The 21,650-nt window shown below is 38.1% G+C and overlaps 1 protein-coding gene across 4 annotated transcripts in view; it reads right to left on the bottom strand.

Annotated features, from left to right (window-relative positions):
• Window positions 1-21,650, bottom strand: part of EXOC6B (exocyst complex component 6B) — a 715,924-nt gene that overhangs the window by 368,369 nt on the left and 325,905 nt on the right. The gene's annotated exons all lie outside the window — the stretch shown is intronic.

The raw sequence follows: 21,650 nt of genomic DNA, 5'->3' as shown, positions 1-21,650 counted from the left end.
AAGGCAACTGCTAACAGCTCTAAAAGAGGAAATTGACAGTAACACAATAAGAGTAGGGGATATTAACACCTTACTAACACCAATGGACAGAGCATCCAAAATGAAAATAAATAAGGAAACAGAAGCTTTAAATGACACAATAACCAGATAGATTTAATTGATATTTATACGACATTCCATCCAAAAACAGCAGAATACACTTTCTTTTCAAGTGCACCCGGAATATTCTCCAGGATAGATCACATCTTGAGTCACAAATCAAGCCTCTGTAAATTTAAGAAAATTGAAATCATATCAAGCATCTTTTCTGACCACAACACTATGAGATCAGAAATGAATTACAGGGAAAAAAACGTAAAAAACACAAACACATGGAGGCTAAACAATACGTTACTAAATAACCAAGAGATCACTGAAGAAATCAAGAGAAAATTAAAAAATACCTAGAGACAAATGACAATGAAAACACAACGATCCAAAACCTATGGGATGCAGCAAAAGCAGTTCTAAGAGGGAATTCTATAGCTATACAAGCCTACCTGAAGAAACAAGAAAAATCTCAAATAAACAATCTAACCTTACACCTAAAGGAAATAGAGAATGAAGAATTAAAAAAACCCAAAGTTAGCAGAAGGAAAGAAATCATAAAGATCAGAGCAGAAATAAATGAAATAGAAACAAAGACAACAATAGCAAAGATCAATAAAACTAAAAGCTGGTTCTTTGAGAAGATAAACAAAATTGATAAACTGTTAGCCAGACACATCAAGAGAAACAGGGAGAGGACTCAAATCAATAAAATTAGAAATGAAAAAGGAGAAGTTACAGCAGACACCGCAGAAATACAAAGCATCCTAAGAGACTACTACAAGCAACTCTATGCCAATAAAATGGACAAGCTGGAAGAAATGGACAAATTCTTAGAAAGGTATAACCTACCAGACTGAACCAGGAAGAAATAGAAAATATGAACAGACCAATCACAAGTAATGAAATTGAAACTGTGATTAAAAATCTTCCGATAAAAAAAAGTTCAGGATCAGATGGCTTCACAGGTGAATTCTATCAAACATTTAGAGAAGAGCTAAGACCCATCCTTCTCAAACTCTTCCAAAAAACTACAGAGGAAGGAACACTCCCAAACTCATTCTATGAGGCAACCATCACCCTGATACCAACACCAAAGATACTACAAAAACAGAAAATTACAGACCAATATCACTGACGACTATAGATGCAAAACTCCTGAACAAAATACTAGCCAACAGAATCCAACAACACATTAAAAGGATCATACACCATGATCAAGTGGGATTTATCCCAGGGTCACAAGGATTCTTCAACATATGCAAATCAATCAATGTGATACACCACATTAACAAATTAAGGAATAGCAACCATATAACCACCTCAATAGATGCAGGAAAAGCTCTTGATAAAATTCAACACCTGTTTATGATAAAAACTCTCCAGAAAGTGGGCATAGAGGAACGCTACCTCAATATAATAAAGGCCATATACGACAAACCCACAGCAAACATCATTCTCAATGGTGAAAAACTGAAAGCATTTCCTCTAAGATCAGGAAAAAGACAAGGATGTCCACTCTCGCTACTATTATTCAGCATAGTTTTGGAAGTCCTAGCCACTGCAATCAGAGAAGAAAAAGAAATAAAAGGAATACAAATTGGAAAAGAAGAAGTAAAGCTGTCACTGTTTGCAGATGACATTGTACTATAGATATAGAATCCTAAAGATGCCAACAGAAAACTACTAGAGCTAATCAATGAATTTGGTAAAGCTGGACGATACAAAAGCAATGCACAGAAATCTCTTGCATTCCTATACACTAATGTTGAAAACTCTGAAAGAGAAATTAAGGAAACACTCCCATTTACCATTGCAACAAAAAGAATAAAACACCTTGGAATAAACCTACCTAGGGAGACAGAAGACCTGTATACAGAAAACTGTAAGACACTGATGAAAGAAATTAAAGATGATAGCAACAGATGGAGAGATACACCAAGTTCTCATACTGGAAGAATCAATATTGTGAAAATGATGACACTACCCAAGCAATCTACAGATTGAATGCAATCCCTATCAAACTATGAATGGCACTTTTTATGGAACTAGAGCAAAAAAATCTTAAAATTTGTATGGGGACGCAAAAGACCCCAAATAGCCAAAGCAGTCTTGAGGGAAAAAAACGGAACTAGAGGAATCAGACTCCCTGACTTCAGACTATATTACAAAGCTACCGTAATCGAGACAATATGGTACTGGCACAAAAACAAAACATAGATCAATGGAACAAGTTAGAAAGCCTAGAGATAAACCCACACACCTATGGTCAACTCATCTATGACAAAGGAGGCAAGGATATACAATGGAGAAAACAGTCTCTTCAATAAGTGTTGCTGGGAGAACTGGACAGCTACATATAAAAGAATGTAATTAGAACACTCCCTAACACCATACACAAAAATAAACTCAAAATGGATTAGAGACCTAAATGGAAGACCAGACACTATAAAACTCTTAGAGGAAAACATAGGAAGAACACTCTTTGACATAAATTACAGCAAGATCTTTTTTGATCCACCTCCTAGAGTAATGGAAATAAAAACAAAAATAAACAAATGGGACCTAATGAAATGTAAAAGCTTTTGCACAGCAAAGGAAACCATTAACAAGACAAAAAGACAACACTTAGAATGGGAGAAAATATTTGCAAATGAATCAATGGACAGAGGATTAATCTCCAAAATATATAAACAGCTCATGCAGCTCAATATTACAGAAACAAACAACGCAACCAAAAAATGGGCAGAAGACCTAAATAGATATTTCTCCAAAGAAGACATACAGATGGCCAAGAAGCACATGAAAAGCTGCTCAACATCACTAATTCTTAGAGAAATGCAAATCAAAACTACAATGAGGTATCACCTCTCACTGGTTAGAATGGGCATCATCAGAAAATCTACAAACGACCAATGCGAAGAGGGTGTGGAGAAAAGGGGACCTTCTTGCACTGTTGTTGGGAATGTAAATTGATACAGCCACTATGATAACAGTATGAAGGTTCCTTAAGAAACTAAAAATAGAATTACCATATGACCGAGCAATCCCACTATTGGACATATACCCGGAGAACACCATAATTGAAAAAGACACATGCAACCCAGTGTTCACTGCAGCACTATTTACAATAGCCAGGTCATGGAAACAACCTAAACGACCATCGACAGACGAATGCATAAAGAAGATGTGGTACATATATACAATGGAATATTACTCAGCCATAAAAAGGAACAAAATTGGGTCACTTGTTGAGCCGTGTATGGATCTAGAGACTGTAATACAGAGTGAAGTAAGTCGGAAAGAGAAAAACAAATATCGTATACTAATGCATGTATGTGGAACCCAGAAAAATGGTACAGATGAACCAGTTTGCGGGGCAGAAGTTGAGATACAGATGTAGAGAATAATGTATGGACACCAGGAAGGGAAAGCCACAGCAGTGTGGGGATGGTGGTGTGATGAATTGGGCAACTGGGAGTGACATATATACACTGATGTGTATAAAATTGATGACTAATAAGAATGTGCTGTATAAAAAAATAAAAGAAACTTCAAAAATAAAAATAAGACAAGGTAGTTCACTCTCACCACTATTATTCAACATAGTTTTGGAAGTTTTAGCCACAACAATCAGAGAAGAAAAAGGAATCCAAATCGGAAAAGAAGAATTAAAGCTATCACTGTTTGTAGATGACATGTTACTATACATAGAGAATCCTAAGGATGCTACTGGAAAACTACTACAGTTAATCAATGATTTTGGTAAAGTAGCAGGATACGAAATAAATGCACAGAAATCTCTCGCATTCTTATACACTAATGATGAAAAATCAGAAAGAGAAATTAAGCAAACACTCCCATTTACCATTGCAACAAAAAGAATAAAATACCTAGGAATAAACTACCTAAGGAGAGAAAAGACCTTTATGCAGAAAATTATAGGACACTAATGAAAGAAATTAAAGATGATAAAAAACAGATGGAGAGATACACCATGTTCTTGGATTGGAAGAATCAACATTGTGAAAATGACTATACTACCTTCCCAAAGGAATCTACAGATTCAATGCAATCCCTATCAAACTACCAATGGCATTTTTTACAGAACTAGAACAAAAAATTTCACAATTTGTATGGAAACATAAAAGACCCCGAATAGCCAAAGCAATCTTGAGAAACAAAAACGGACCTGGAGGAATCAGGCTCCCTGACTTCAGACTATACTACAAAGCTACAGTAATCAAGACAGTATGGTACTGGCACAAAAACAAAAATATAGGTCAATGGAACAGGATAGAAAGCCCAGAAATAAACCCACACACATATGGTCATCTTATTTTTGATAAAGGAGGCAAGAATATATAATGGAGAAAAGACAGCTTATTCAATAAATGGTGCTGAGAAAACTGGACAGGTACATGTAAAAGAATGAAATTAGAACACTTCCTAACACCATACACAAAAATAAACTCAAAATGGATTAAAGACCTAAATATAAGGCCAGACACTATAAAACTCTTAGAGGAAAAAATAGGCAGAACACTCTATGACATAAATCACAGCAAGATCCTTTTTTGCCCACCTCCTAGAGAAATGGGAATAAAACAAAAATAAACAAATGGGACCCAATGAAACATAAAAGCTTCTGCACAGCAAAGGACACCATAAGCAAGATGAAAAGACAACCCTCAGAATGGGAGAAAATATTTGCAAATGAAGCAACTGACAAAGGATTTATCTCCAACATTTACAAGCAGCTCATGCAGCTCAATATCAAAAAAACAACCCAATCTAAAAGTGGGCAGAAGATCTAAATAGACATTTCTCCAAAGAAGATATACAGATTGCCAACAAACACATGAAAGGATCCTGAACATCACTAATCATTAGAGAAATGTAAATCAAAACTACAATGAGGTATCACTTCACACCAGTCAGAATGGCCATCATCAAAAAATCTACAAACAACAAATGCTGGAGAGGGTGTGGAGAAAAGGGAACCCTCTTGCACTGCTGGTGGGAATGTAAATTAATATAGCCACTATGGAGAACATTTTGGAGGTTCCTTAAAAAACTAAAAATAGAACTACCATATAAGCTAGCAATCTCACTCTTGAGCATATACCATGAGAAAACCATAATTCAAAAAGAGTCATGTACCACAATGTTCACTGCAGCGCTATTTACAATAGCCAGGACGTGGAAGCAACCTAAGTGTCCATCAACAGATGAATGGATAAAGAAGATGTGGCACATATATACAACGGAATATTACTGAGCCATAAAAAGAAATGAAATTGAATTATTTGTAGTGAGGTGGATAGACCTAGAGTCTGTCATACACAGTGAAGTCAGAAAGAGAAAAACAAATACCGTATGCTAACACATATATATGGAATCTAAAAAAAAAAAAAGGTTGTGAAGAAGCTAGGGTCAGGACAGAAATAAAGACGCAGATGTAGAGAATGGACTTGAGGACACAGGGAGCGGGAAGGGTAAGCTGGGATGATGTGAGAGAGTGGCATGGACATATATACACTACCAAATGTAAACTGGATAGCTAGTGGGAAGCAGCCACATAGCACGTGATGATCAACTTGGTGCTTTGTGACCACCTAGAGGGGTGGGATAGGGAGGGTGGGAGGAAGACACAAGAGGGAAGAGATATGGGGATATATGTATATGTATAGCTGATTCAATTTGTTTTAAAGCAGAAACTAACACACCATTTTAAATCAATTATACTCCAATAAAGATGTTTTTAAAAACCCCACAAAAACAAAAAGATACATGCATCCCAATGTTCACAGCAGCATTATTTGCAATTGCCAAGATATGGAAGCAACCTAAATGTCCATCAACAGATGAATGGATAAAGAAGATATGGTATATACATACAATATGTATGTATGGTATATACATATATACAATATGTACAATACATACATATTGCTCAGCCATAAGAAAGAATGAAATTCTGCCATTTGAAACAACATGAATGGACCTGGAAAGTATTATGCTTAGTGAAATGAATTAGAAAAGGGAAGATAAATACTGTATGTTATCACTTATGTGTGAAATCTAAAAAATAAAACGAATGAATATTACAAAACAGAAAAAAACTCACGGATATACAAAATGAACTAGTGGTTACCAGTAGGGAAAGGGAAGGTGGGAGGGGCAAGAGGTAAGTGTGAGGATTCAGAAGTACAAACTACTGCAGTATATATAAAATAAACAAGCTACAAGGATATATTGTACAGCACAGGGAACATAGCCAATATTTTGTAACAACTTTAAATTGAGCATAAGCTATAAATATTTTTAATCTCTATGTTGTATACCTATAACTAACACAATATTATAAATCAACCTTCTTCGATTTAAAAAAAAGTCATTCATAATCCCCATCACCTGGAGATAACTACTGCTTACTGTTTGGCGTACTCCCTCACAAATGTTTTTCTATTCTAAATAGACAGATATTTTACCTACACACATATGTGCATATATACATATATAAATAGGATCATACTATACATACTCTTTTCACTAACCTTTCCATGCAGAAATCTTTTTTAGAACATCATAATTCAGTATGATCCACTTTTACTGCACAACACTGTTCCAACTCCCTTTCTTCACACACATGCTATAAAGTGTCATACAAATGCTGGAACAAACATGGGCGTTGAATAAATGTTCAAAAATAAAAATAAAAACACAGTGATGACTTTGAAGTCCCCATGTATCTAGACAATTGTCTGGATATAAACATAAGATAACAAACACAGTATTGCCACTCAATGTGAGCAAATGAGTGAAGCCTTTTGTTTTTGTATATAGAAGTGTTAAAATTCATTGCTAACAAAGCTCAAAGTCAAATTTTAGTTGCTATAGGTCACAAACATGCACCAGTAATCAAGTAAGTCAGGATCATGTGATCCTTGCTCTTCCTGGGGAAAGAGAAGGCCAGATGAAAGACCTTTCCTGGATTTCTTTCCTTCTTAAAAGGTAACAATGTACCCTATGTACACAAATATCCTGAACATTTCATACAATTATTGATCCCCATGCCTCCAAACCTTAGTGGAATCTACATGTCTAGCTTCAAAGAAATAAAAAAAAAAAAGTACACTGGGACACTACTACTTCGTATGGGCAACATGTCTACATTAACAGGGAAAGAGGAACAGACCTTGTATATTCTTCATTAAACATTTACTATGCCATTATTTGGCTAAACAGCTCTTCATCTAGTGTGTAGAGATTGATATGAGGTCTGCTGGAAAGTAGGCAGAGACCTTCCCATCTATCACAATAACAGAAAGTTAACCCTTGGATTGAGAAACAGCTATGGACAAGTACACAAAGACAAGAGGGAAATGGAAGGAGGGAAGCACACACCATTGTTCTTCTGGCTTTGCCTACAGGAAGCAATATTTCCATTTGGTCTTAGACATAGCCTATAATTTCACCACCCTGACTGCAGCTGGAGAACTCCCTTTTAACTGTCCCAGCATCCAAGTGAAGACAGGTTTATTCAGAGTGTTTAAAAAAAAAAAAAAATCTGAAAGGGCCATTTTAATTTGCTTCCATGCAAAAAGGGGAGCACATATCACAGGGCTCCATAATGACATTCCACGGGATATTACACTTCACCATATGGCTAATTTGCACAGCAGGCCCAAAGCAGGACTTTCTTTCATTAGAAGTGCCCTAAAGATCAGACTACAGAAACACATATAAAGAACAAACCCAAGATGCCCCCTATTGCTTAAATCTAGAAACATTTATTTGATTCCCAGATGTAAAAGCCCATTCAGAAAGTTTCCAAGGCAAGGTCATTCAAGAGTCATGAAAATGGTATGTGTCACAGCTCTGCTTACCTATATTAGGGCTTTGAAAAATGTCTAAAATTCAAGAACCACAACAATGTCAAACACCTCAAAAAAAATCTATGTATGAGGAAAGGATAATTACTCTGGTAGATAATTTATTATGAAAAAAAAAACACATTACTTTCCAAATGCCCCAATTCTTTATATCACTCAATTAGCCTACAAAGTAAATCTACATAAACTTCTGATCCTTTTTGAAGAGGAAAGGCAGTCTGACGTTCTAACAGAATCCTGTTTATTTTTAAGATGCCCCTTTTAACTTATGTTTGTCTTGGCATTTCCTCTTTCTGCCATACCCCAAGCCTGAGCCATAGAAAAGAACATCCCCTCCGGGAATGACCCAAGTCTGCAGAATTTTAAAAAAGAAAAAGAAAGAAATCTGATGCCTAATGATTATGGAGTAGTTGAGTCTGTGCTTTTGAAGAAAGTAAACATTATGATTAACAATCTTGGGCTTTGTAATTAGCTTCCCCCCTTCCATGAGAGAGTGTTAATTTATTAAATATTTTAACAAAGAGTCTTTTATTATCAGATTCAGTTTGGCTGGCTCCTTTCATAGCATTACCAATTACAACCAATAAAGCTTTAATTGATGACTACTTTTTATAACCTTTGACCCAAGATGATAAACAGTTGTACCTTAGAAGTGAAAGGGTAAACCTCAAAGGGAACGGTGTCTTAAGCATGCTTAGCAAACTGCTTAAAATTACAACCTACCTACCTGGCTAGAACAAAAACCCAGACTTCCTCTATGATTAAGGTAATTGATCAGGAAAAGACTTGGATTTCACTTTTCAGATGTGTCCCTTTTGTTAGAAAAAACTTAGCTTGCATAAGCTGCAGATAACTGTGCACATACAATTATATGCACAAATAATATGCTAATTGTATATTATAATATGATTTAATCAATTTGTAGATAATTAGCAAGAGAATGTTCTTCATATTTTTTTTCCAGTTTTACTGAGAAATAATTGACTTACATCTCTGTATAAGTTTAAGGCATACAGCATGATGGTTTGATTATGATGTTTAGAAGCCTCTTCTAACTCACACTTGTCAATCTTTTAAACGGCTGAAGTGCTTCAAAATTCGGAAGTTTAAACCTCTTAATCTGTTTCGTGTTTCCAAAATGAATAGGACCTCTGAACAATTACTAAAGAGAGCACAGAAAAATGTAACATCTAAAAATGTAAATAAAAATAATATCGTGATGTCACAGTTGTTACACACAATCACTTCATGGAGATGAAAGGCAATGAGAACTAATAGTTCTCACTGTTAACAATAAGTAAATAGAAAGTGCTGGCTTAACAGAAGACACAATATAAGATTTGATACGAGAAGAACTAGACAAATAGCTTTTAAGTGACTTCCCATGTATATTAAAGGAAGTCAATGCCAGGAAAAGCACAAAATCTGAGGCTCAGTCTAAGTACTTTATAAACTGAAAGAGCTACACACGTTATTTTTATGATATATAAATGTATGTAATGGCTATTTTATTAAAGACACATGGCTGCTCCTTGCATTTCAAAATAAAATTTGCCACACACACACCCCAAAATGGCCCTTTATATAGTTAAGTGAGGATTGGGGAAAGTCTACATAAATAAATCTATGCTTTTTCTCCCCCATTAACAGAAACAGACAACTTTAGAATGTAAGAATAAAAAAAATTGTCATACTGAACTTCAGATGTTTAGAAAAACAAACAGAATATCTAAAAGCAAAAAAAAGGACATATATTCAGCTGATATTTGGTAGAAAAGAAAAAGTAAGAATATAGCTTAAGAGAAAAAAGGAAACTAAAAGTTGAATAAAATTTGCTTCAATACCAATTTTTTAATTAAACTTTTTATAATGAGATTGTAGATTCACACACAATTATAAAAAATTATAGAGACAGGGACTTCCCTGGTGGTGCAGTGGTTGAGAGTCTGCCTGCCAATGCACGGGACATGGGTTCAATCTCTGGGCCGGGAAGATCCCACATGCCGTGGAGCAACTAAGCCTGTGTGCCACAACTACTGAGCCTGTGCTCTAGAACCCACGAGCAACAACTTCTGAGCCCGCGTGCCACAACTACTGAGCCCGCGTGCCACAACTACTGAAGCCCACGCGCCTAGAGCCCATGGTCCGCAACGAGAAGCCACCTCAATGCGAAGCCCAAGCACCGCAACGATGAGTAGCGCCCGCTCGCCGCAACTAGAGAAAGCCTGCGCACAGCAAAGAAGACCCAATGCAGCCAAAACTAAATAAATAAAATAAATTTATAAAAAGAAATAAGAGAGACAGATCCCTTGTTCCTTTACCCAGGTTTTCCAATGGTAAACATCTTAGAAAATTATAGGCCACTATTGCAACTGGGACACTGACAGTCAGTCAAGGTGCACAATTCCAAAACTACAAGGATCCCACAAGCGTCCTTTTTATAGCCATACCCACTTCCCTCCATCCCTACCTCCTACTGAACTCTTGGTAAGCACTAATGTGTTCTCCATTTCTATAATTTTCGTCATTTTAAAACTGTTATATAAATGGAATTTTACACTACGCAACCTTTTGAGATTGGCTTATTTCACTCAGTATAAATCTCTGCAGATTCATCCAGGTTGTTGCATATATCAATAGTTCTTTCCTTTGTATTGCCGAGTAATATGCCATGCTGATATGGTATAAATGTACCACAGTTTAACTATTCACCTACTGAAATATATCAGATATAGTAGTTTGGTGCTATCATGAATAAAGCTGCTATCAGGTATGTAAAATACCTGAAATAAGTTTTCTTTTCTCTGGGATAAATGACCAGGAGTGCAACTGCTGGGTCACATGGTTAGTTTTTTAATCTGCCAAACTGTTTTCCAGAGTGACTGCACCATATTATGTTCCCACCAGCAATCGTAATGGTATTTGGTGTAGTCATTATACTGATAGGAGTGTAGTGATAGCTCATGGTGGCTTTAATCTGAATTCTTTTTTTTTTTTTTTTTTTTTTTTTTGTGGTACACGGGCCTCCCACTGTTGTGGCCTCTCCCGTGGTGGAGCACAGGCTCTGGATGCGCAGGCTCAGAGGCCATGGCTCATGGGCCCAGCCGCTCCGCGGCACGTGGGATCTTCCCGTACTGGGACACAAACCCATGTCCCCTGCATCAGCAGGTGGACTCTCAACCACTGAGCCACCAGGGAAGCCCTGAATTCTTTTTAATGACTAATGATGCTAAACAAAAGATGTTCCCATGTGCTTATTTGCCATCTGTACGTCTGCATTGGTGAATTATTTGTGTCTTTTGTCCATATCCTAACTGGATTATTTTTTATTGTTGAGTTTGGAAAAGTCTTTATACATTCTAGATACTAGTCCTTTGTTGGATATGAGGTTTGCAAACATTTTCTCCCAGTCTGTAACTTGGCTTTTCACCCTCTTGACAGGGTCTTTTAATTTTGATGAGGTCCAATTTATCGATTTTTTTCTTTTGTGGTAAGTGCTTTTGGAGTAAAGTCTAAGAACTCTTTGCCTATCTCTAGCATCCGAGAATCTTCTCCTATTTTTCTCAAAAGTTTCACAGTTTTGTATTTTACATTTAAGTCATGATCCACTTTGAGTTACTTTTTGTACAAAATGTGAGAAGTAGCTCAAGGTTCACTTTTTTGGTGTATGAATGTTCAATTGCTCTAGCACCATTTGTTGAATTGCTTCTGCAACTTTGTCAAATATTTTTTTATTTCTGAATTCTCTATTCTGTCCCATTGATCTGTCTAGCCCTTTTCCAATTCCACATATTTTTTTTTAAAGAAAGCTTTTTATTGAGCTATAACTGATACATAACATCATGTTGGTTTCAGGTGTACAACATAATGATTAGATATTAGTATACATTGTGAAATGATCACCACAATAAGTCTAGTTACCATCTATCACCATACAAACTTAATTTTTAGGATTTAATTTCATGGCAACTTTCAAGTATGCTCTACAATATTATTGACTATAGTCACCATGTTGTACATTACATCCCCAGGACTTCTTATGTTATAACTGAAAGTTTGTACCTCTTGACCCTCTTCACCTAATTAAACTTAAAAGCTTTTGCACAGCAAAGGAAACCGAAACAAGGACAGCCTTCGTAATGGGAGAAAATATTTGCAAATGATGTAACCAACAAGGACTTAATTTTCAAAATATACAAACAGCTCGTATAGCTTAATATCAAAAAAACAAACAACCCAATCAAAAACTGGGCTGAAGATCTAAATAGACATTTCTCCAAAGAAGACATACAGATGGCCAATGGGCACATGAAAAGATGCTCAACATCACTAATTATTAGAGATGTGTAAACCAAAACTACAATGAAGTATCACTTCACACCAGTCAGTATGGCCATCATCAAAAAGTCTACACATAATAAATCTTGGAGAGGGTGTGCAGAAAGAGGAACCCTCCTACACTGTTGGTGGGAATGTAAATTGGTGCAGCCACTAGGGAGAACAACCTGGAGGTTCCTTAAAATACTAAAAATAGAGCTACCACACAATCCAGCAATTCCACTCTTTGGCACAAATCCAGAGAAAACTAATTCAAAAAGATACATGCACCCCAATGTTCACAGGGGCACTATTTACAATAGCCAAGACATGGAAGCAACTTAAAGGTCCATCGACAGAGGAATAGATAAAGAAGATGTGGTATATATATATATACAATGGAATATTATTCATACATAAAAAAGAATGAAATAATGCCATTTGTGGCAACATGGATGGATCTGGAGATAATCATAGTAAGTGAAGTAAGTCAGACAGAGAAAGACAAATACTATATGATATGACTTACATGTGGAGTCTAAAAAAGATACAAATGAACTTATTTACAAAACCAAAATAGACTCACAGACATAGAAAACAAACTTATGGTTACCAAAGGGGAAGGGGGGGAGTAAATTGGGAGTTTGGGATTAACAGATATCCAGTGCTATATATAAAACAGATAAACAACAAGGACTTCTGTACAGCACAGAGAACTATACTCAATATCTTATAATAATCTATAATGGAAAAGAATCTAAAAAAGAAAATATATATGTGTATATATCTACATACATGTATGTATAATGGAATCACTTTGCTGTACACCTGAAACTGTCACAACTTTGTAAATCAACTATACTTCAATTAAAAAAACAATTTTGTAAAAAAAAGAAAAATGTCCACAATCAATAGTGATTTTTTAAATGCAAATGAAATTCACCAATGTACCCTTTGTTTTCCTGCAACCAAGTTAGCAAAAGAAAAAGGACAATACTCAATATTATTGAAAATATGGTAAAACTGCACTCCTAAATTCTTTTGTTAAGGAATGCAAATTGTTATGAAGTTTTGAGAGATTAGGTATCAGGAAGCTTAAAATGTGTATGCCCTTTAATTCACTTTAATGATCATCAGACCAGTGATTTTTTAAAAAATGCTTAAAATGTACACAGTTGAAAGAACTTGGGTTCATATTCTTACAGTATGGGTTAGAATCCTGGCTTATTCCTAACTCTGTGATCCTAAGCAATTTATTTAATCTAAGTGTCAATTGCCTCACCTGCAAAATAGGGATATTAATATACATACTTGTCAGGATTGCTAGGAGGATTAAATAAGACAGTGTACGCAAATCATATAATATGATGCCTAGCATATACTAAGTTCTCAATAAATGGTAGCCATCATCATTATCATCGCTGTCATGATTGTCATGATTAATTACATTAGATTAAGTAAACCTATATAGTGAAAACAAAAACAATAATGTTGGATCTATATTTATTGACATGTATAGATTTTTGTGATATGGTGTATGTTAAGGGGAGGTGGAAGCAAAATATAAAGAAATGCACATAGTATAATTCAATTTATGTAAAAAGTATATCAAATGTGTCCAGAGAATAATGTCTGCAAGAAGTATACCAAAATTGTGGTATTGCACAACTCGTGAAATTGCAAGTAATTTGGTTTCTTCAAATTTTTCAAGTTTTTTAAACAATGAACAATGACATTTAGGTGAAAAAAGATATTTCCTTAGTTCCCTTTTATCAGAGGCATCACAGTGTCCGCTGACTGATCTCACCAGGTCAGGGCAGAAAGAGCCTAGAGCAGACAACAGTGGAATGATAAGTATAGAAACTTTCAGATCCCAAGATAAAGAACACAAGAAGAGAAAAAAATCAGTGCTTTCTCCAAAGTCGATAGGTGAGAATAAAAGTGGCTCCTGTGCTACGCCTAGATTTCGACACAGTTAGAGTAACAGTGCTGGCACCTGGAAAGGAACTCACTGTCCTCGTACCAATAAGAAAACCATAAAACAGATACTTTATGGACCCTGTCATCTACCACTTGTGACTACAGACAAGGTGCCTGGCTATCTGAAGACTTCTCCCTGTAAATACCAAGTATGCAACTCTACAAAACGGTACAGGATGATTTCAGGCAACAGAAGACATCTTGCACTGTAGAAACTTTCAACAAAAGGTCTTTTGAAATAGCCAAATATCTGAAAGCTTCCCTTAAGAGAGTAATAAAGCTATGCCTGGAAAAGGGGGAAATTTTTGCTCTTTTCTGAATGGGAGGGTCCAAAAGAAGCTTGTTCCTGGAACAAACTGCACAATAACCTGGCACTATGAAGGGCTATTTGGCAGCTCAAGGAGGGATGATCTACCCTAAGACTAGTCCAGAGTGAGTTTGGCTTTGCCTAACTTAGGGCTGTCAATGATCCTTTTAAAACAGCCGTATTATCACCTGACCGTCCCCTCTTGATTTTCCCAAGCCAGGTTTAGAGTAAAGAGCAGAGAGAGAGCACAGGATAATTTCTAATTAAAAATAACCCCTTAGGATGAACTGTGGAGAACTATCCCAGCAAGGCTGCAGTTTTACATGACAGTTGCTGAACACTGACAGGCCCAAAGACACCTTGTATGACAACATTAACACACTATTAGAGTTCCTCATAAGCCAATACTCCTAATCTAAGGAGCAAAATATTAAACATTGTCCATCTTCTCTCTCCACCCCAGTCATTTTTCTAAGTCAAAACCTATGTGGTTTATATGACTGAGTTTCTCCAGGTCCTTATATCTCATTTCCAGGTCTTTGCCAATATTAGAAGGAAGGGCATAACTATTATTTTTAAAGTAGTTTTTTTCCATAAATTACAAGAGCATGGCTTTCTTAAGTAAAAATTTTGTAAATTTTTCTTTCTCCTCAAACTTCAGAGACCAGATATTAATGCAAAACAATGCCAACGTGTTTGTTTTTTAGTAGTATGTTCAGAATGTATAGTTATGGAAAAAGTCTTTTTACTTACTGCACAAATTTTGCCCCTGAAACAGAAACATTGATAATACAGAAAAGCAATAAGAGGTTTCAAATACAACTCAAAAACAAGCTTGGCTCCTATTTCTGCCAATCACTAGTGCTGTGATCCACTGGGCAGCTAAATTAATCTTGCTGAGCTTCAGTTTCCTCAACCACCAAGTCAATATAAGATGCTCACTATAAAACCTGCTTATGTCAGAGTGGTATTCTGAGGCTCAAATGAGATAGTGTGTGTGAAAGTACTGTGGAAAAAACACAAGGCCCCTAAACTCAAAAGAACTCAGCAGTTTGGGGTGCTGACTGTAGAACACGTTATGGATACAGCTAATGTTGTCAAATGGAGAAAAAACAAAAACTATCCTTCCTTCTAATGAGGATTACAGTTTGATCCTTTTCTATTTTCATACTTGCAAGCACTGTTTGAGGAGAAGACAGATATCACTCTAAAAGTTAAACTGGATCCTCTCTGCTTGCCATTTTCGCAAAGAATATTTCACAGAAGCCACAAGGAAACAAATATTTTTAATTATTTTGAAAAACAACAATTGAAAACTGAAATAATCTATGCTTCAGGTTTTAAAAAGCATATAATAAAATTTTCTCTTAAAGATGGTATATTTTAACTATATACTTCATAAAAATAAACTTCACCTAAGAGTCTTGAAGAGGTACGGGTTGGATTTAAGACTTGATGAAATGAAAGAGGCATGTGTACAGATGCTTTAAGAAATATTTATTACAAAGAATTAATATATACTGAGCAATGACTACACCTACTATATGCTTTATAAAAACAATTTTATTATCTCATTTATTATTCTCAATAATTCTTTAAAGTATATTTTCAGGGGTGAAGTCAAGATGGCAGCATGGGAGGACACAGAGTTCACATCTCCCCACAACTACGGCACCTGCCAGACGCTGGTGGGGGACCTCAACGCCCAAGGAGATGGGAGGAACCCCCAAGCAACTGGGTAGGAACTGGTGGGGAGAGAGGGGGGAGGAGAAATGGAAGCCAGACAGGACCGGTGGCCCTGAGGGGTGGCTGTGAGAGCGGAGGGGTTCCCATGCCTGGAGGGACCCTCAGGGGCTCAGAGGATCAGGGGGAGGTGTGGCTAATGTTTCCCCTGCCCAATCGGCCCCAGGGAGCCTGCTGGGCTCTCGGGCCTGGTCCTCCACCCTAGGAGGCCCCTTCAAGTTGCATAGGTCCTAGAGGTGTAGGAGGCAGGGAGGAGGGGGGAAGAGGAGGAGAGGCGAAGGGGTGGGGGGGACCTTCTGGGACCAGAGGGCCAGGGGAGGTGCAGCGGGCATTTCCCCCAACAACTAGGGCTCCGGGAAGCCTGCTGGGCTCCCGGCCTGGGTCTTCCGCCCTCCAAGGACCCCTCCAGGCCACGTTGGTCCTAGAGGCATAGGAGGGTGCGGGGGAGAAGAGGAGAGGTGGACGGGGAGGGGCCCTCTGGGATCGGAGGATCACGGGAGGCACGGAGCGTGTTTCCCCTACCGACTCGGGCCCTGGGAAGCCTGCTGGGTTCCCGGGCCTGCTCCTCGGCCCTCTGGGGCCCCCTTTGGCTACATGGATCTTAAGGGCATGGGAGAGAAGAAGGAGGGGGGCAAGAGGAAGACAGGCGGACTGTGGAGGGGGGACCCTCCAGGACTGAAGGATCAGGGGAGGCACAACGGGCATTTCCCCCACCCACTCGGGCCCCGGAAAGCCTGCTGGGGTCTTCCACCTTCCAGGACCCCTTCCAGCTGCTTGGTCCTAGGGGCATGGAGCAGGGAAGATGAGAAGAGACAGACAGGGAGGGGCCCTTTTGGATCGGAGGATCAGCGGGGAGCATGCCTAGAACTCCCCCTACCCACTCGGGCCCCGGGGAGCCTGCCAGGCTCCCAGGCCTGGTCCTCTGCCCTCCAAGATCCCCTCCAGCCACATGGGTCCTAGGGGCATGGACGGGAGGGAGGAAGGGGGGAAGAGGAGGAGAGGAAGACACGGGGAGGTGACACTCCAGGACTGGAGGATCAGGAGAATTGCTGTGGACGTTTCCCCCTCCAACTTGGGCCCCGGGAAGCCTGTTGGGCTTCTGGGCTTGGTCCCCTGCCTTCTGGGGCCCCCTCTGGCTGTGTGGTCCTACGGGCACAGGAGGGCAGGGGAAGAAGAAGAGAGGCCAAAGGGTAGGGACCCTCCAAAATCACAGGATGGGGGAAACGTGCCTTACATTTCACCTGCCCACTTGGGCCCAGGCAACCTGCTGGGGTCCCAGACCTGGTCCTCTGCCCTCCAAAGCCAGAGACACTCCTGGGTCCCTCCTGCCGAGCTGAGCCTAAGCCCCACCCCCGACACCCCCAGGGCCTCTTCCGGTCCTGTGGGTCCTAAGCATAGGCCCCACCCCCTGTTTAAGCCCCACCCCCTGCCTAAGCCCCACTCCCCACAGCCAAGGCCTTTTCTGGCTTTTTTTTCCTTTTCCTTTTTCCTCTTTTTTGCTATAGTGGCTCTGTTTTACCTTCTGGTTGTTGTTTCATCTATATTTTTATTTTTTATAACATACCTGTTAGTTTTTAATCTTACTTTATTTCTTACTCTTTGTGACTGTTTCTTCTCCTTTTCTTTGGTGGCTCCATGCAGCTTGCAGGATCTTGGTTCACGAGGCAGGGGTCGGGCCTCAGCTTCCGTGGTGAGAGCTCTGAGTCCGAACCACTGGACCAACAGAGAACCTTAGACCCCAGGGAATATTCATCAGAGTGAGGTCTCCCAGAGGTCCTCATCTCGGCACCAAGACCCAGTTCTACCCAACACCCTACAAATTCCAACGCTGGAAGCCTTAGGCAAAACAACCAGTAAGACAGGAACACAATCCCACCCATAAAAAAAAAAAAAGAAAAAAAAAATGAGACAACAAAAAAATATGTCACAGATGAAGGAACAAGGTAAAAACCTAAAGACCAAATACACGAAGAGGAAAGAGGCAACCTACCTGAAAAGGAATTCAGAGTAATGATAGTAAAGATGATCCAGAATCTCGGAAATAGAATGGAGGCATGGATGGAGAAAATATAAGAAATGTTTAACAAAGGTCTAGAAGAAATAAAGAACAAACAAACAGAGATGAACAACACAATAACTGAAATGAAAAATACACTAGAAGGAATCAATAACAGAATAACTGAGGCAGAAGAACGAATATGTGAGCTGGAAGACAGAATGGTGGAAATAAACTGCCAAGGAGCAGAATAAAGAAAGAAGAATGAAAAGAATTGAAGACAATCTCACAGACCTCTGGGACAACACTAAATGCACTAACATTCAAATTATAGGTGTCCCAGAAGAAGAAGAGAAAAAGAAAGGGTGTGAGAAAATATTCAAAGAGATTATAATGGATAAATTCCCTAACATGGGAAAGGAAATAGCCACCCAAGTCCAGGAAGCGCAGAGAGTCCCATACAGGATAAACCTGGAGAAACACACCAAAACACATATTAATCAAACTAACAAAAATTAAATTCAAAGAAAAAATATTAAAAGCAGCAAAAAAAAACTTACAAAGGAATCCCCATAAGGTTATCAGCTGATTTTTCAGCAGAAACTTGGGAGTGGCAGGATATACTTAAAGTGATGCAGAAGAAAAACCTACAACCAAGATTACTCTACCCAGCAAGGATCTCATACAGATTCGACCGAGAAATCAAAAGCTTTACAGACAAGCAAAAGCTAAGAGAATTCAGCACCACCAAACCAGCTCTACAACAAATGCTAAAGGAACTTCTCTAAGTGGGAAACACAAGAGAAGAAAAGGACCTACAAAAACAAACCCAAAACAATTAAGAGAATAGGAACATACATATCAATAATTACCTTAAATGTGAATGGATTAAATGCTCCAACCAAAAGACACAGGTTTGCTGAATGGATACAAAAACTAGACGCATACATATGCCGTCTATAAGAGACCCACTTCAGACCTAGGGACACATTCAGAATGTAAGTGAGGGGATGAAAAAAGATATTCCATGCAAATGGAAATCAAAAGAAATCTGGAGTAGCAATACTCATAGATAAAATAGACTTTAAAATAAAGACTGTTACAAGAGATAAGGAAGGACACTACATGATGATCAAGGGATCCATCCAAGAAGAAGATATATAACAACTATAAATATCTATGCATCCAACATAGGAGCACCTCAATACATAAGGGAAATGCTAACAACCATAAAAGGGGAAATCGACAGTAACACAATAATAGTGGGGAACTTTAACACCCCACTTTCACCAATGGACAGATCATCCAGAATGAAAATAAATAAGGAAACACAAGCTTTAAATGACACAACAGACAAGATAGATTTAATTGATATTTATAGGACATTCCACCTGAAAGTGGCAGAATACACTTTCTTCTCAAGTGCACATGGAACATTCTCCAGGATAGATCACACCTTGGGTCACAAATCAAGCCGCGGAAAATTTAAGAAAACTGAAATCATACCAAGCATCTTTTCTAACCGCAAGGCTATGAGATTAGAAATCAATTACAGGAAAGAAAAACTCTAAAAAACACAAATACATGGAGGCTAAACAGTGAGCTACTAAATAACCAAGAGATCACTGAAGAAATCAAAGAGGAATTTAAAAATACCTAGAAACAAATGACAACAAAAACACAATGACCCAAAACCTATGGGACGGAGCAAAAGCAGTTCTAAGAGGGAAGTTTATGGCAATTCAATCTCACCTCAAGAAACAAGAAAAATCTCAAATAAACAATTTAATCTTGCACCTAAAGCAACTAGAGAAAGAACAAAGTAAACCCAAAGTCAGTAGAAGGAAAGAAATCATGAAGATCAGAGCAGAAATAAATGAAATGGAAATGAAGACAACAATAACAAAGATCAATAAAACTAAAAGTTGGTTCTTTGAGAAGATAAACAAAATTGATACATCTTTAGCCAGACTCATCAAGAAAAAAAGGGAGAGGATACAAATCAATAAAATTAGAAATGAAATCACAACTGACACCACAGAAATACAAAGGATTATAAGACACTACTACAAACAACTATATGCCAATAAAATGGACAACCTCGGAGAAATGGACAAATTCTTGGAAAGGTACAATTTTCCAAGAATGAACCACGAAGAATTAGAAAATATAAACAGAGGTGTCACAAGTAATGAAATTGAAACTAATTAAAAATCTTCCAACAAACAAAGTCCAGGACCAGATGTCTTCACGGCCGAATTCCAACAAACATTTAGAAAAGAGCTAACACCGATCCTGCTCAAACTCTTCCAGAACATTGCAGAGGGCAGAACACTCCAAATCCGTTCTACAAGGCCACCATCACCCTGATACCAAAATGAGAAAAAGATATCACAAATAAAGAAAATTACAGACCAATATCACTGATGAAAACAGATGCATACCTCCTCAACAAAATACTAGCAAACAGAATCCAACAACACATTAAAAGGATCATACACCTTGATCAAGTATGATTTGTCCCGGCAATGCAAGGATTCTTCAATATACACAAATCAATCAATGTGATACACCATATTAACAAATTAAGGAATAAAAACCATATGATCGGGACTTCCCTGGTTGCGCAGTGATTAAGAATCCCCCTGCCAATGCAGGGGACATGGGTTCAAGCCCTGGTCCGGGAAGATCCCACATACTGTGCAGCAGCTAAGCCCGTGCACCACAACCACTGAGCCTGTGCTCTAGAGCCTGTGAGCCACAACTACTGAAGCCCATGCGCCTGGAGCCCGTGCTCTGCAACAAAAGAAGTCACCGCAATGAGAAGCCCACACACTGTAACCAAGACCCAATGCAGCCAAAAATAAATTAAAAAAATAAATTTATTTAAAAAAAAAACCATACAATCATCTCAATAGATGCAGAAAAAGCTTTTGACAAAATTCAACACCCATTTATGATAAAAGCTCTCCAGAAAATGGGCATAGAGGGAACCTACCTCAACATAATAAAGGCCATATATGACAAACCCACAGCAAACATCATTCTCAATGGTGAAAAATTGAAAACATTTCCACCAAGATCAGGAACAAGACAAGGATATCCACTCTCGCCACTCTTACTCAACATAGTTTTGGAAGTCCTAGCCACAGCACTGCAAAGAAGAAAAAGAAATAAAAGGAATCCAAATTGGAAAAAAAGAAGTAAAACTGTCACTGTTTGCAGATGACATACTACTATACATAGAAAATCTTAAAGATGCCACCAGAAAACTACTAGAGTTAATCAATGAATTTGGTAAAGTAGCAGGATACAAAATTAA

The sequence above is a fragment of the Phocoena phocoena genome, chromosome 14 (genome assembly GCF_963924675.1).
Source record: "Phocoena phocoena chromosome 14, mPhoPho1.1, whole genome shotgun sequence".
Lineage (NCBI taxonomy): Eukaryota > Metazoa > Chordata > Mammalia > Artiodactyla > Phocoenidae > Phocoena > Phocoena phocoena.
The sequence above is the reverse complement of the archived record's forward strand: the minus strand, read 5'-3'. Positions and strand labels throughout refer to the sequence as shown.